The sequence below is a fragment of the Rhinopithecus roxellana genome, chromosome 1, assembly GCF_007565055.1.
Source record: "Rhinopithecus roxellana isolate Shanxi Qingling chromosome 1, ASM756505v1, whole genome shotgun sequence".
In the NCBI taxonomy this organism is placed as follows: Eukaryota; Metazoa; Chordata; class Mammalia; order Primates; family Cercopithecidae; genus Rhinopithecus; species Rhinopithecus roxellana.
In genome coordinates this window covers 160,529,213-160,543,156 of record NC_044549.1, presented here as the reverse complement: position 1 = coordinate 160,543,156, position 13,944 = coordinate 160,529,213, and the positions used below count along the sequence as shown (strand labels likewise).

General features: G+C 41.2%; 2 pseudogenes; both read left to right on the top strand.

Annotated features, from left to right (window-relative positions):
- The window catches only part of LOC115898298, a 44,713-nt pseudogene extending 41,084 nt beyond the window's left edge, over window positions 1-3,629 (top strand).
- Window positions 3,630-11,521: 7,892 nt separating this feature from the next.
- Window positions 11,522-12,778, top strand: LOC104655085 (annotated as a pseudogene).
- The last annotated feature ends 1,166 nt before the right edge of the window (window positions 12,779-13,944 follow it).

Genomic DNA, 13,944 nt, shown 5'->3' with positions numbered 1-13,944 from the left:
ACACTTTTTTTTTTTTTTTAGACAGGGTCTCACTTTGTTGCCCAGGCTGGCCTCGAACACATGAGCTCAAGGGATCTTCCCACCTCAACCTCCTGAGTAGCTGGGACTACAGGAGTGCTACTGTGCCCAGCTCCAAATGATCAAACACTTTGGAAAACTGCTTAGCATAAGTTCTCCAAAAGACATTATATTTGTTTCCTAAGGCTGCTGTAAAAAAGCACAAATTAGAAATGTATTGACAGAACAGAAATCGATTCTCTCACAGTTCTGGAGGCTAGAGGTCCCAAAACAACCCTGTCGGTAGGATTGGTTCTTCTGAGGGCTCTCAGGGAGGGTCTGCTCTGTATCTTTATCCTGGCTTCCAGAGATGGCTGGCAAGTTTTGTCTTTCCTTGGTTTACAGCATCACTCCAGTATCTCCCTTTGTTTCCACATGGAGTTTTCCCTGTGTGTCTGTATTTCGGTTTCTTTCCTCTTCTCCTATAAGGATATCAGCCATATTAGATTAGAGTCCCCCAAACTGAATATGACCTCATCTAACTTTGCAGATATCTGCAAAGACTATTTCCAAATAAGGTCACATTCACATGGACCAGAGGTTTAGGACTTCATATATATTTTTGGAAGACGCAGTTTGACCCATAATATACATGTACTCGAATATTCATAAAAGCACAATTTGTAATAGCCTAGAACAGCAAGAGATCTTGCTACTCATCAACAGTTGAATAGATAAATAAATCATGATATATTCATGTGATGAATACCATAATACAGTAAAAATTAACTATCTACAACTATGGACAATATGGATGAATCTCACAAATAAAATGCTGGATAAAATAAATAAAACAGCATATACTGGCTGGGCACAGTGGCTCACTCCTATAATTCCAGCACTTTGGGAGGCCGAGGCGAGTGAATCACTTGAGGTCAGGAGTTCAAGACCAGCCTGGCCAACATGGTGAAAGCCCGTCTCTACTAAAAATATAAAAATTAGGGAGTGTGACGGCGCATGCCTATAGTCCTAGCTACTCAGGAGGCTGAGGCAGGAGAATCACTTGAACCTGGGAGGCAGAGATTGCAGTGAGCCAAGATCGTGCCACTGTAGTGCAGCCTGGGTGACAGAGTAAGACTCCGTCTCAAAAAAAAAAAAAAAATTCTTTTTCACAGATTTTGTTGTTGTTGTTGTTGTTAAGACATAGGATCTCACTATGCTGCTTAGGCTGGCCTTGAACTCCTGGACTCAAGCGATCCTCCCATCTCAGCCTCCTAAGACTACAGGCTTGCAGCACTATACCCAGCTAAGAATTCTTAATTTGCCTCCTTAAGAGAAGTACATCAATAAATATGATTTCTTCAAATGTAGTAACTCTGAAATATTCACTTAGAGTCCCTGAGAGATCAAAAGAGGTTCAGACTACTTAATTTTTTTTTTTTTTTTTTTTTTTTTTTTGAGACGGAGTCTCGCTCTGTCGCCCGGGCTGGAGTGCAGTGGCCGGATCTCAGCTCACTGCAAGCTCCGCCTCCCGGGTTTACCGCCATTCTCTCGCCTCAGCCTCCGAGTAGCTGGGACTACGGCGCCCGCCACCTCACCTGGCTAGTTTTTTGTATTTTTTAGTAGAGACGGGGTTTCACCGTGTTAGCCAGGATGGTCTTGATCTCCTGACCTCGTGATCCGCCCGCCTCGGCCTCCCAAAGTGCTGGGATTACAGGCTTGAGCCACCGCGCCCAGCCAGACTACTTAATTTTTTAGGCTCTTAGTTTTATATATACACAGAAATGCACAGACAGGGTGACAAATATTGTGTGATACGTTGTGTAATGTATTTTATATTTTTACATTTACTAAATACAATAATTTTAACATAAAAGAATTCCAAACAATGTCAATGATGTCAAAAGTCCTAACATAGGTCCTTCTCACTGTGAAGGCACTATTCTAGATGGTGGGGATACATCAGAGAACAGAATAGACAAAATCCTTGCCTGCTAAGAGCTTGCATTCTTGCTGGCAGGAGATAGGCAATAAACAACAAACATAAGAAATATGCTAATTCTGTGGTATGATAGAGGGGATAAGTCACCATGGGGAAAAAAAGTAAAGCAAAGAAAAAGTATTCAGGGGAGAAGGGGAGGGACTATGTTTTAATGGGGTGGGCAGGGTAGACCTCCTTAAGAAGGTGACAGTTGAGCAAAAATTTGAAGAAGAAAAGGGAAGGAGCCATATGAATATCTGATGGGAGGGGGAATCACGTCAAATAGATGGATGTTCCAAAGGCCCTTAAGATGTAGCCATACTGGCATGTTTGAGGCAAAACAAGGACAAATTCCATTTGTATAAATGGAGAGAAATATGTGTGAAGGAGAGTAGTAAATGAATCAGACAGGTAAAGGGCATTCAGAATATACAGAGCATCTTAGGTGCTATAAGAACCTTAGCTTCCTCTCTGACAGAAATGGAAAGCCATTGCAGGGATTTGAGCAGAAGAGTGACATGATCTGATTTCCATTTTATTTTTTTGAGACAGGGTATCATTCTGTCATCCATGCTAGAGTGCAGTGGCACAATCATGGCTCACTGCAGCCTCAAACTCCTGGGCTCAAGCGATCCTCTTACCTCAGCCTCCCTAGTGGCTGGGACTACAGGCATGCACCATGATACCAAGTTAATTTTTAAAATTTTTGTAGATACAGGGTCTTGTTATGTTGTCTGGTCTGGTCTCAAACTTCTGGCCTCAAGTGATCCTCCTGCCTCAGCCTCCCAGAGTGTTGGGATTACAGGTGTGAGCCGTCACCCCATCCTGACTTCCCATTTTAACCTAATTTTTCTGGCTGCTATGTTGAGAATAGATTTTAAGAGGCAAGTATAAAAGTAGTGAGACAAGAAAGGAGGTTAATTAAATAATTCATGTGGGAGGATGATAGCAGAAGTGATAACAAATGGTTATACTTGGATATATTCTGAACATAGGGCCAGGAGAATTTGCTGACAGACTAAGATGGGTGAGCAGGAGGTATAAGAGAAAAAGAAGAGTCATGGAAGATGCCAACCCAAGAACCAAGATGTGAAAGAGGGCAGACTGGGTAAGTTTGAGGCAGAATATTAGGAGCTCAGTTTGAACTTGTTAAGATTGAGATGCTCTTTTTTTTTTTTTTTTTTTGCTTCCCGGCCATCTCAGCTGCTGCTCTTGGTTGAGGGCTGTCCCGCACCTAAGGCAGGAAGATGGTGGCCGCAAAGAAGACAAAAAAGGCGCTGGAGTCAATTAACTCTGGGCTCCAACTTGTTATGAAAAGTGGAAAGTACGTGCTGGGGTAGAAGCAGACTCTGAAGCCAAGGCAAAGCTAAATTGGCCATTCTTGAACAACTGCTCAGCTTTGAGGAAATCCAAAACAGAGTACTATGCAATGTTGGCCAACACTGGTGTCCATCACTACAGTGGCAATAATACTGAACTGGGCACAGCAAGCGGAAAATACTACAGAGTGTGCACACTGGCTATCATTGATCCAGGTAACTCTGACATCCTTAGAAGCATGCCAGAACAGACTGGTGAACAGTAAACCATGCAAAAATTTTCCTTTAATAAAATTTGCCTGGGCTTGTTTAAAAAAAAAAGAAAGATTGAGTTACCCCATTTGTCTTAAATAAAGATATTCAGTAGACTATTGAGTTCATGGTTCTGGAATTCAGGGGAGAGGATGTCTGTACTAGAGATACTTTTGAGAGTCATCATCATATAGTGATATTGAAAACTGTAAGATTTGGATGAGTTTGCCATGAGAGTGAGGGTAGAAAAGAGGAGAGGTCGTCCAAGGTCTGAGCCCTAAACTCCTCTAACATTAAGGGGCTGTGGGGATTAGAAAGAAACAGCAAAGGATCAGGAACAGAACCACAGGAGGCAGAAAGAAAATCAGGGAGTTGTGGTGTCACAGAAGCCAAGTGAGGCCAGTGTTTCCAGGAACTGGGAGTGATCAGCTGGGTCCAGTGTTGCTCAGTAGGTCAAGAAAGATAAAGACTGAAAGCTGACCTTTGGAATTGACAACGCGAAGGGCACTGTTGACCTTGACAAAGGCAGTTTCTGGGGAGTGGTATAGACAAAAATCTGACTAACATGGATTTAAGAAACAATGAGTCAGGCCAAGAAAAAAAGAGAGAACACAATTACTGATATCAGAAATTACAGAGGTGACATCACTACAGATATGATGGGCAATAGAAGGATAATAAAAGAATACTATGAACAGCTTTATGCCCACAGATTTGATCACCTAGATGAAATGGATCAATTCCTTGAAAGACACAAACTGCCAAAACACACAAGAAGCAATAGACAATCTGAACAGGCCTGTATCTATTAAAGACATTGAGTGAATAATTAATAACTTTTCAGAACAGAAAGCACCAGACCTAGATGGATTCACTGGTGAATTCTACCAAATGTCTGTAGAAGAAATTACACTAATTATCTACCTTCTCTTTCAGAGGATAGATGCAGACGGGGATACTACTTCCTAACTAAACCCTAATACCAAACCAGCCAAAAACATCACAAAGGAAACTATATACCTATACACCAGCACTGAACAAGTGGAATTTGAATTAAAAACATACTATCATTTACATTATTACCCCCCAAAATGAAATACTTAGGTATAAATCTAACAAAATGTGTACTAGATCTATATGAGGAAAACTGGAAAACTCTAATGAACAAAATCAAAGAAGAACTAAATAAATGGAGAGATATTCCATGTTCATGGATAGGAAGACTCAATAGAGTCAAGATGTCATTCTTTCCAACTTAATCTATAGTTTCAAAGCAAACCCAATCCCAGTCTCAGAAAGTTATTTTGTGGATATCAACAAACTGATTCTAAAGTTTATATGGAGAGGCATAAGACCCAGAATACAATACTGAAGAAGAGTAAAGCTGGATAACTGACACTACCTGACTTCAACACTTAATATAAAGCTGTAGTAATCAAGACAATGTAGTACTGATGAAAGAACAAACAGATCAAGGTCAGGCGCGGTGGCTCACACCTGTAATCACAGCACTTTGGGAGGCCGAGGAGGGCGGATCACAAGGTCAGGAGATAGAGACTATCCTGGCTAACATGGTGAAACCCCGTGTCTACTAAAAATACAAAAACAAAATTAGCTGGGCGTGGTGGCGGGCGCCTGTAGTCCCAGCTACTTGGGAGGCTGAGGTGGGAGAATGGCGTGAACCTGGGAGAGGGGAGCTTGCAGTGAACTGAGATTGCGCCACTGCACTCCAGCCTGGGCGACAGAGCGAGACTCTGTCTCAAAAACAAACAAACAAACAAAAAATCAATAAAGCAGAATAGAGATCCCAGAAATAGACCCACATAAATATAGCCAACTGATCTCTGACAAAGGAGCAAAGGCAATATGATGGAGCAAAAAAAGTCTTTTCTTTTTCTTTTTTTTTTTTAGGCAGAGTCTCATTCTGTTGCCCAGGCTGGAGTGCAGTGGTGTGATCTCGACTTACTGCAACCTCCACCTCCTGGGTTCAAGTGATTCTCCTGCCTCAATCTCCTGAGTAGCTGGGATTACAGGAATGTGCCGCCACTCCTGCCTAACTTTTGTATTTTTAATAGAGACGGGGTTTCACCATGTTGGCCAGGCTGGTCTCAAAATCCTGACCTCAAGTGATCCATCCACCTCAACCTCCCAAAGTGCTGGGACTACAGGCATGAGCCATCACACCTGGCCAAAAATAGTCTTTTCAACAAATGGTACTGGAAAACCTGGACATCCACATGTAAACAAACAAGCAAACAAACCAACCCAAATCTAGATACAGATCTTAAACTTTTCACAAAAACTAATTTAAAATGGATCATAAAACTAAATAAACCTCAAAACTCTAAAACTCCTAGAATGTAACATAAAAGGAAACTTAGATGACTTGGGTATGGCAATAAATTTCACTCATGGTTATAGTAAGGATTAAACAAAATAATACTTTAAAACATTAAAACAGTGCCTGGAATGTTTGCTTTGCATAATCCCGTGTTCACCATTGCTATGAAGAAATCATGTTTTGGTATATTCAATTATATTTTAATTGAACCACAGAGGCCATTTAGCAAACCCATTAGTTAGATAACTTTTTTGACATACAAATAAATTATCTCTTACTTGATCTGTTTAATTAAAAAACAAAACAAATAGTTCTTTTTTTTTTACAATGCTATCTTGGGAACTGTGAGGTCTCCTGTCACTAGGTTACCTCTGGGTGGGCTTCAGGAGAGTGACACAAGGAGCCTGAAGGTCGCCTGACCCAGTGTCACTCACTGGCTGCCAGATGGATTCATAGCTAAGGTTTTTGGTAGGAAACGAATTCACAAAACTTTTTTTTTTTTTTTTTTTTGAGACAGAGTTTTGCTCTGTTGCCCAGGCTGGAGTGCAGTGGCGCCATCTCGGCTCACCACAACCTCCACCTCCCGGGTTCGAGCAATTCTCTTGCCTCAGCCTCCTGAGTAGCTGGGACTACAGGAATGCGCCACCACATCCGGCTAATTTTTGTATTTTTAGTAGAGATGGGGTTTCACCATGTTGGCCAGAATGGTCTTGATCTCCTGACCTTGTGATCCACCTGCCTCCGCCTCCCAAAATGCTAGGATTACAGGTGTGAGCCACTGCACCCAGCATTCACAAAACATTTTAAAATTTTACTTGCCAACATTTAAAAATCAAGAGATTTCATATAAAAACTTGATTTCCAGACTTAATAAATCGCAAGATTCTGCAACCCTGGGACTGAAACCCTGTAGCACAGCCTTCTTCTGTGGTGCAGAATAAAGGCTTCCTCCTTTAGCTGAGCTGGTGTCCTCCAGTGCAATACAGCCCTACTGTTTCCAGCCCACTTGCTTCTCTCATTTGCTCCTCCCTGGTTCCTGTAGGCACCTGAGTTTGTAACTTCTAATTATTTCAATCCTTCCCTTTTTAGATGTGGAGGCCGAGGTCTCGTAGAGAAATAGGCAGCTGGAACTGGAATCTTAGCCATCAGACCAGGGCTCTTTTACATGCCTTGTGTTGTTTCTTTTATATTTGGTTGTTTTGAGAAAAAGATGATAGCTTAAAAAAAAAAAAAAAAAGGTAAGACATAGTGGGGGGCCGGGCGCGGTGGCTCACACCTGTAATCCCAGCACTTTGAGAGGCTGAGGCGGGCAGATCACGAGGTCAGGAGTTCGAGACAAGCCTGGCCAATATGGTGAAACCCAGTCTTTACTAAAAATACAAAAAAAAATTAGCTGGGCGTGGTGGCATGCGCCTGTAGTCCCAGCTACTTGGGAGGCTGAGGCAGAAGAATCACTTGAACCCAGGAGGCGGAGGTTGCAGTGACCTGAGATCACACCACTGCACTCCACCCTGGTTGACAGAGCGAGACTCCATCTCAAAAAAATAAAAAATAATAAAATAAAAGACATAGTGGGGAAAACTAAAATTTAGAGATTTTTAGGCACCATTTAGGTGATTAAATTGAGATTAAGGAAAAAGTGGAGGTCAGTAGAATTCTTTTTCTCTGTAGAAAATAGCTTCATTGTTGGCCAGGCCCGGTGGCTCACGCCTGTAATCCCAGCACTTTGGGAGGCTAAGACAGGCGGATCATGAGGTCAGGAGATCGAGACCATCGTGGCTAACATGGTGAAACCCTGTCTCTACTAAAAATGCAAAAATTAGCTGGGCGTGGTGGCGGGCACCTGTAGTCCCAGCTACTCAGGAGGCTGAGCCAGGAGAATGGCGTGAACCCGGGAGGCAGAGCTTGCAGTGAGCGGAGATCGCGCCACTGCACTCCAGCCAGGGAGATGGAGCGAGACTCCATCTCAAAAAAAAGAGAAGAAAATAGCTTCATTGTTTTGGGGAAAATGATGTATGTTCAGTGCAAAAGATTCCAGCAATACAGATAAGTACAAAGAAGAGGGTAAAGATTCCCCTAAATTTCACACTTCACTTATAATTTCCATTAACATTTTGATATGTAAATTTCTACATCCCCTCTTGACATATTTATAGATACACTTAATCTAACACTGTCTCAGCCAGGGATTATGTGTGAGTGTGGGGTTTTAGAGTTCCCACATAATCTTCATCAGCTTCCCTCCAACCAATTATTTGATATAGCCAATTGGGATATTTTTCAATTATATTAAGGTGCTATGCAACTACAAGGTCAAGCCTTCTTTGTCCCAATTCCCTTCCAATGAGATTGTTATGCACACATCCAGCCCACCTATATAGAAATTCTGAAGCTGCTAGATTGCATGTTTTTCTGAATGAGAGTGTCCATACAAGTCACTCTCATTATGTTCTGTAATTTGATTTTCCCACCAATAATACTTCTGGAATATTTGTGTCTAGTATATAAACATAGACTTTTAAAACCCCCCACAAATTTCCCTTTTAAGAACACCTTCAGCATCCTCAAGACAAGCCAGTTGGTCTCTTACACAGACTTTGCTCCATCTGATTGATGCCTGGGAAAATGGGAACAGCTGATTGAAACCCATTATGCACATTCAAGTCTGTCTGATTGTTCACAATAGGCACTGATGAGAACAATGAGTTTCTCAATGATTGTATTAGTCAGGATTTGCTGCAATAATGTTGCATAACAGACAACTCCCAAATGTCAGTGATTCGTAAGAACAAATATTTATTTTTCACTCACTGGTCTGTGCACTGCAAGTGGGTTGTCCAGGCTCGCTTGGGCTTAGGTTTGGGTCTTTTCTACGTGTTTCTCATTCCAGGACCCAGGCTAAGTGGGCAATGGCTACTTGGTGCGTTCTCTCCTCAAAGCAAAAGGCAGAAATGCAGGAGGTCATGCTTAATTTCACAAACTCATATAAAGTCTCTGGTTAGATATAGCATATGATATATCTGCCCACATTGTATTGAGACAAGAGAATGGGAGGCGGGAGGTTGCAGTGAGCCAAGACTGTGCCACTGCACTCCAGCCTGGTGACACAGCAAGACTCTGTCTCAAAAAAAAAAAAAAAAAAGAAAAAGAAAAAGAAAAACCAGCCTGAGCAACATAATGAGACCCTGTCTCTATGAAAAATTATTTTAAGCATAAAAAATGATAAAACAAAACAAAAACAAAGATATACAAATGGCCAATAAGCACATGAGAAGATGCTCGACATTACTAATCATCAGGAAAATGCAAATCAAAAACACAGTGAGATACCACTTCACAAACATTAAGATGGCTATTATTATTATTATTTTTTTTTTTTTTGAGACGGAGTCTCGCTCTGTCGCCCGGGCTGGAGTGCAGTGGCCGGACCTCAGCTCACTGCAAGCTCCGCCTCCTGGGTTTACGCCATTCTCCTGCCTCAGCCTCCCTAGTAGCTGGGACTACAGGCGCCCGCCACCTCGCCCGGCTAGTTTTTTGTATTTTTAGTAGAGACGGGGTTTCACCATGTTAGCCAGGATGGTCTCGATCTCCTGACCTCGTGATCCACCCGTCTCGGCCTCCCAAAGTGCTGGGATTACAGGCTTGAGCCACCGCGCCCGGCCAAGATGGCTATTATTAAACAAACAAACAAACAAACAAACAGAAAATGACAAATGTTGGTAAGAATGTAAAGAAACTGGAACACAGGTAATTTGTGGTAGGAATGCAAAACGGTTCAGTCACAGTAAAAAACTGGTGGTTCCTCAACAAGTTAAACATAAAATAGCCATATGACCCTACAATTTCATTCCTAAGTATATACCAAACAAATTGAAAATGAGCACTCAAACAAGTACATGTACATATTCATAGCAGTACTATCCACAATAGCCAAAAAGTAGAGAAAGTGTAACTGTCCATCAATGGAGAATAAACAAATTAGGGAATATATATACAATGGAACATTATTCAGCCATAAAAAGAAACAAAATACTGATGTATGCTACAACGTGGATGGCCTCCAAAATATTATGCTAAGTGAAAGAAACCAGATACAAAATGTCACATTTTGTACAATTCCATTTATATGAAATATCCAAAATAGATAAATCCACAGAGACAGGCTCAAGTATCTTCCCATCTCAGCTTCCTGAGTGGCTGGGACTATAAGTGCATGCCACCATGCCCAGCTAATTTTTTTTTTTTTTGGAGAGATGGGGTTTCGCTATGTTGCCCAGGCTAGTCTCAAACTCTTAGGCTCAAGTGAGCTATCAGCCTCCCAAAGTGCTGGGATTACAGATGTGAGCCACTATGCCCAGTCAAAAAGGCTACCTTTTAATTAGAAAGGCCACACTCAAGCTGGACACAATGGTACATGCCTAGTCCCAGCTACTCAGAAGGCTGAGGTGGGAGGATGGCTTGAGCCCCAGGAGCTCAAAGCCAGCCTAGGCAACATAGTGAGATCTCATGCTTTGAAAGAAAAGAAAAGTAAAAGAAAGGCGACACCCAGAGAGTCCAGTTTTAGACAACTTGAGTTGGAAGCACCTGCACAACATCCAAGTGGAGATGTTCAGGAAGCCCCTGGGTATAAGGCTCTGGAGTTTAAGACAAAACTTGAGGCTAGAGAAACAGTTTTAGAGAAATTAGTACAGAGTTAGTAACTGGAGCTGTGGAATTACATGAGATGTCTCAGAGAGTGCCTTCACATTACCCTGTTAGAAAACAAAATAAGAAAAAACAACCAATTATTTCTTTATGGACAAATCGCCAATTTGGCAAGGTAGTAAACTTGGTGAATAACTCAGACTTTCTTCCTTTGAAATGTTGTTACATTTTAAATTTCCAATAAACCAAATTGGTTAGGTCACCAAGTGGTCTACATGATAAATGACACATATATGTTACTCTAGGAGTGTCAACCTAAGTGTCAACAGTGGTTGTGGCAGAGACTGATGGTAGCCTCCTGCAATCTTCCTCTTCCTTAGCATTAAGAATCCTGATTATCTTGGCACGTTGATGCCCAGATTACTAATTCATTCTCTTCACTTCTTATAACTCTATTGAGATTTTCTATTTCTAGGTTATCTAATTTGTTAACATACAGTTATTCATAGTAGTCCCTTATAACCTTTTGTACTTCTGTAAACTCTGTGGTAATGTTCCCTCTTCTATTCCTGATTTTAGAAACCTGCAAGTTCTCTCTTTTTTCCCAGCCTAGCTAAAGATTCAGCAATTTTGTTGATCTTTTCAAAGAACCAACTTTTGATTTTGATTATTTTCTCCATTACCTTTCTGTTCTGTATTTCATTTATTTCTGCTTGAATGTTTATTATTTCCTTCCTCCTACTTGCTTTGGGTTTAATTTGCTCTTCTTTTTTTTTTTAGTTTCATAGTGAGGAAGGTTGGCAATTGTTTTGACATCTTTCTTTTTTTAAATTGTAAGTACTTACGGCTATAAATTTCCTGTTAGCACTGTTCTGACTCCCATAAGTTTTTGAACATTGTGTTTTCATTTTTACTCAACTCAAAGTATTTTCTAATTTCACCAGTGATTTATCTTTTGACCCTTTAGTTATTTATGAATGTTTTGTTTCATTTTCACATATTTGCAAATTCCCCAGATTTCCTTCTGTTGCTGAATTTAATTTTATTCCATTGTGATTGGAGAAGATAATTTGAATGATTTCAATCCATTTACATTTTTAACATTTTTGATATTTGGGAGGCTGAGGAAGGAGGATCACTTGAGCCCAGGGGTTAAGTCCAGCATGGGCAAAACAGTGACATGTGTCTCTCTTAAAAAGAAAATACATCCTCCCTCCCCAAGATGGCTGCTGAAGATGAGTCACTCACTGTTGCCACGGCTCCCGGAACTGCTCGAAACTGGCAAACAGCTTCTGGATGAAGTAGAAGTAGCGACTGAAACCACCTGTCACCGGATAGTCCAGGAGAAGGTGTTCAAGGGCCCGGACCTCTTTGAGAAGGCTCCCGAAATGTTATCGCAGCTCGACGTGTTCAATTGAAATGAAGATTTGGAAGAGATTGTTTCCACCGACCTGAAGTAGCTGTTGGTGCCAGCATTTCAAGGAGCCATCACCATGAAACAAGTCAACCCCAGCAAGCGTCTAGATCATTTGCAGCAGGTTCGAGAACACTTTATAAACTACTGAACTCAGTGCCATTACTATCATGTTGCAGAGTTTGAGCTGCCCAAAACCAAGCACAACTCAGCTGAAAATCACACTGCTAATTCCTCCATGGCTTCTCCTAGCCTCCTTGCTATGGCATCTCAAAGACAGGCTAAAATAAAGAGATACAAGCAGAAGAAGGAGTTAGACCATGGGATATCTGCAATGAAGTCTGCTGTGGAAAGTGGTCAAGCAGGTGACGAGCATGTTCATGAATATTATTATCTTCTTCACCTTCAGAGGTGGATTGATATCAGCTTAGAAGAGACTGAGAGCATTGACCAGGAAATAAAGAGCCTGAGAGAAAGAGCCTCTTCAAAGAGGCGTCAGCTTCTAACTCATCTCTCCAGGATAGGCCTCCAGTGAAACCCTTCATTCTCATGGGGAACGCGGCCCAGACCAAAGTATTTGGAGCTGGTTATCCAAGTCCAGCAACTATGACGGTGAGTGACTGGTGTGAACAACATCGGAAATATGGAGCATTGCCAGATCGGGGAACAGCCAAGGCAACACCAGAGGAATTCAGGAAAGCGGCTCAGCAACAGGAAGATCAAGAAGTAAAGGAGGGAGAAAATGATGAACACTCTACAGAGTTTGGGGGTGGGATAACTGGAAGGACACCCATCCTAGGGGCTATGGCAACTGACAGAACATGGACTGATCTTCCCACAACACCACAGGACTGCAGGGTGCACACCTCCCCTGCCAAGGAAAACCATGCAGTCTCCTCCTCCCTGGGCTCCTGCTTCAGCTGTGTACAATGAAGGCAAAGATTCTAAGTGTTGCTTTGCCTTCGATGAAGTGTCAAGTGATTAAGTGCGTATTTGTACCCTAGATGATGTGGGCCAGCAATCTTGTTTTGGCATCATCCTTCTCATCATGCTGTATTCCAATTTCTTAAGTGGAGAGAAAAGAGTGCCGAGAAATGGCTCTGTTTAATCAATGGCTGTCTGAATTCTCTGAAAAAATAATAAAATTCCCTTCTATTAAAAAAAAAGAAAATACAGTGATAGATTTTGATATGCATTTTATGGCCTAACATATGTTCTGTCCTAGAGAATGGCCCATATATACTTGAGAAAAATGTATATTCTGTTGTTGTTGGGTGGAGTGTTCTATAGATGTCTATTAGACCTAGTTGGTTTATAGTATTATTTAAGTCTTCTATTTTCTTCTTGATCTTCTGTCTAGTTGTTTTATCCATTACTGAATGTGACGTATTGAGGTCTCCAACTCTTATTGTTGAATTGTCTATTTTTCCTTTAATTCTGTCAGTTTTTGTGTCATTTACTTTTTGGCTCTGTCATTAAGTTAATTATGTTTATAACTGTTATACTTTCTTGAGGGACTGACTCTTTTATCATTAGAAAATGGCCTCTGTCTCTAGTAAAAATTTTTTGTCTTAAGTCTATTTAGTCTTATATTAATACAGCCATTTTAGCCCTCTTTTAGTTACTCTTTACATGGTATGTCTTTTCCCATCCTTTTGTTTTTAAGCTCTTTATATCTTGAATCTAAAGTGTGTCGCTCTTTATATCTTGAATCTAAAGTATGTCTCTTGTAGAATGAAATAATGGCGTTTGCAGCAACCTGGATGGAATTGGAGACCATTATTCTAAGTGAAGTAACTCAGACATGGAAAACCAAACATCATATGTTCTCACTCATAAGTGGTAGCTAAGCCATGAGGATGCAAAGGTGTAAGAATGACACAATAGACTCTGGGAACTTGGGGGAAAGGAGGGTAGGGGGTGAGGGATAAAAGACTACATGTTGGGTATAGTGTATACTGCTCAGGTGATGGGTGCACTAGAATCTCAGAAATCA